This window comes from Chiloscyllium plagiosum, chromosome 4, assembly GCF_004010195.1.
Source record: "Chiloscyllium plagiosum isolate BGI_BamShark_2017 chromosome 4, ASM401019v2, whole genome shotgun sequence".
Lineage (NCBI taxonomy): Eukaryota > Metazoa > Chordata > Chondrichthyes > Orectolobiformes > Hemiscylliidae > Chiloscyllium > Chiloscyllium plagiosum.
This window is the reverse complement of record NC_057713.1, coordinates 4,191,352-4,195,072: the sequence shown is the minus strand read 5'-3', so window position 1 is coordinate 4,195,072 and position 3,721 is coordinate 4,191,352.

Sequence of the window (3,721 nt, the reverse complement as noted above, 5' to 3'; positions counted from 1 at the left end):
GCCCTTTTGAATAGTGTCCTGTTGCAGCTTCGTTTGTGTGTGTTGGGGTGGTTACTTTCATAGTTTAGGACTTGGTCTGTGTGTGTGGCTTTCCTGTATACTCTTGTGGTGAATTCTCCGTCTGGTGTTCTCTGTACCATCACGTCTAGGAATGGGAGTTGGTTATCCTTTTCTTCTTCTCTCGTGAATTGGATTCCTGTGAGTGTGGCGTTGATGGTCCGGTGTGTTTTTTCTATTTCCGTGTTTTTAATGATTACAAACGTGTCATCGACATATCTGACCCAGAGTTTGTGTTGAATTTGTGGTAGGACTGTTTGTTCTAACCTTTGCATAATTGCCTCTGCTATGAGTCCCGAGATTTGTGATCCCATGGGTGTTCCGTTGATTTGTTCGTATATCTGGTTGTTGAATGTGAAGTGTGTTGTGATCAACGGAACACCCATGGGATCACCAATCTCGGGACTCATAGCAGAGGCAGTTATGCAAAGGTTAGAACAAACAGTCCTACCACAAATTCAACCCAAACTCTGGGTCAGATATGTCGATGACACGTTAAAACTGGGGAAATAATTTCAGAATATGTCAGTTTGAAAGGAAGAGTCATTGGACTGAAAAATTGAACCATGATTTCTCTGCATAAATGCTGCAAGACAGGCTGAGCTTTTCCAGTAATTTCTGTATTTGTTTAAAAATAAAACATATTCATCTTAACACAGATATTGTGAAGACATGAAACGCTTATTTTTACATTATGCAGTCACATATTAACTGATCTTCAAAAACTTAGGGCGATTTATTGTTAATGAATTGACTCTGTGTACGACAACAGCAATAATGCACTGACCTGGAGTCGAGAATGTGATGCAGTCATATCGTTCGGACAATGTTCAAGGAGAGCTCACATGGTACAGTTTGATAACGTTATTGATTTAACTTAGAGATGGAAAATGTAGTCTATCTGTGAAGGGACAGTCTATTGCTCCCTTTCTGTTTCCCTGTGGCTCATCACAGCAACGTGTGGGAGTAAAAAAAAGAACAGTCGCCTTTCCCATTCATGGAGGATTCCTGATGATGAGTCATTGGAATCTCCCCACTGCCTGAAGCAAAGAAATTCAACCTAATCCAAATGTTTCCAAGACGAAATCCCATTGTCAGAATGTTGTGCGAGCAGAATAACTTCAGAAGTAAGTATTCAGACTCGATAGTGAGGGTGGTAGGCAAGAGATTCTGTGGCTTCAAATTGGAATCCGGGATGGTGTTTAGCCTCCCACGTGCCAGGATCCAGGATGTCGCAGAGCAGCTGTAGAACGTTCTCACGGGGTGGGGGAGCAGCCAGAAGTCATTGTGCAAATTAGTACAAATGAAACAGGTTGAAATAGTGATGACGTCCTGCAGAGTGATTATGGAGAGCTAAGAAGAATGGTAAAAGACAGGACCACGACAGTGCTAATATCCAATTTACTTCTAGTGCTCCGTGCTAGTGAGGGTAAGAACAGGAGGATATGGCAGATGAATGTGTGGCTAAAGAATTCGTGCAGGGGGCAGAGATTTAGATTTTTAGATCACTAGGATCTATGGAACACGACAGGGAGCAAGGAATGTCTGTTGGATTAAATTGCAACTGTTTAAATGCAAGATGGCTGACAGGTAAGGCCGATGAACTCAGGGTGTGAATACGTATGTGGTACTGGGATATTATAGCCATTACAGAAACATGGCTAAGGGAGGGACAGGACTGGCACCTTAATGTACCAGGGTACAGGTGCTTTATGCGGGACAGAGATGGTGGAAGGAGGGGACGGCGAGTTTCGTATTTAATTGAGGTGAGTATCACAGCAGTAATCAGAGATAAAATAATTGATTGGTCAGCCAATGAGGATTTGTGGGTGGAGCTAAGAAATAAGAAGGGAATGGTGGTAGTATTTGGGTTGTTATAGAGGCCCCCAAATAGCAAACTGCGAATTGGGGGAAATAAAAATATGTAAAGAGATTGGGGAGACTTGCAGGGGCAATAGGATTGCCGTAGTAGGAGATTTTAATTCTTCTAACATAGACTGGGAATGACATAGAATTAAGGACTGAGATGGAGTGTATTTATTAAGTGTGTTCAGAATAGTTTCCTCAAGCAGTATGTAGAGAGTGCAACTCGGAAAGGACGAAACTTGACCTACTCTAAGATCTAGGGCAGGACAGGTGACTGAGGTGATAGTGAGGGAGCACTCTGGGATAAGTGACCATAGTTGTTTTAATTTTTAAATAGTTATAGAGAATGACAAAACTGGTCCACATGTTCAAGTTCTAAATTGGGGCAAGGCGAATTTTGACGGAATTAGACAGGGGCGTGTAGGGGTTGGTTGGGGGAGTTTGTTTGCAGGCGAAAGGACATCTGGCAAGTGGGAGGACTTTAAAAGTGAAATGTCTACAGTTCAAGGTCTATATGTTCCTGTGAGGGTAAAAGGCAAGGTTGGGAGGAATAGGGAACCCTGGATGTCAGGAGATATTGAGGCTTTGACCAGCAAAAAGGAGGCGTGGCTCAGGTCCATGCAGCTGGGATCAAGGGAATCCGTGGCGGTGTGTAGGGGATACAGGAGTTTACTTTAGATGGAAATCAGTAGGGCGAAAAGGGGGCACAAGATAGCCTTGGCTGAGAAGGTTAGGGTGAATCCAAAGACGTTATTTAAGTATATTAAAGTAAAAGGAATAATTAAATAAGAATCTGACACCTCGAGGTCCAAAGTGGACATGCATGTCTGGAACCATAGGAGATTTGCGAGATTCTCAATGAATATTTCTCCTCTGTCTTTACCGTGGATAAATACATGCAACCTGGGATGTTAACAAAGGTCGTGGTGTTATCTAGGGGTGAGGCATTATCACAGGAGAGGACGTATTGGCTGTATTAGAATGTATGAAGTTGGATAAATCTCCTGATCCTAAACAGATACATCCAAGAACACTGCACGAGGCTACAGAAGAAACTACGGAGACCTGGTTGATATTTCTGCATCATCGTTAGCCACAAGTTAGGTTCCAGAAGATTGGAGGGTAGCACATGTTGTGCCATTATTCACGAAGTGAAGCAAAGAAAAATCTTGGAACGATACGCCAGGAAGTCTAACATCTGTGGTACGTAGGTTACTTGAGAAGACTCTGATGGCGAAGATATACATGCATTTGAAAAGACAGCGTTTGATTAGAAATTGTTTTTTTTTTCCCAGTTTCTCTGCAGAATGGAAACAGGCCATTTGGCCCAACAAGACCACACCGACCCTCCAAACAGTTACCCACCCAGTCCCATTGCCCTACCCTTTATTTATCCCTGACGAATGCACATAACACTATGGGTAACTTAGTATGGCCAATTCACATAACCTGTACATCTTTGGATTGTGGGAGGAATATGAAGCACCTGAGGAAACCCACACAAACATAGGGAGAATGTGCAAACTCCACACAGAGAGTCACCGGAAACTGGAATCAAGCCCAGATCCATGGCACTACGAGGCAGCAGTACTAACCACTGAGCCACCATGCCACCCTTGCTTGTTGGCAAAACAGTTCAATGACACAGGTACAAAATCTATCTGCCCTTCACCCATGATGCAAGTTCCAATACAACATACCATGGATAGTTTATTCTCCACTGAAAATGTCATCTTATTATTATTAATTATTATTGTTGTTATTATTAAATTTAATAATTATTATTAATTGTTGTTTT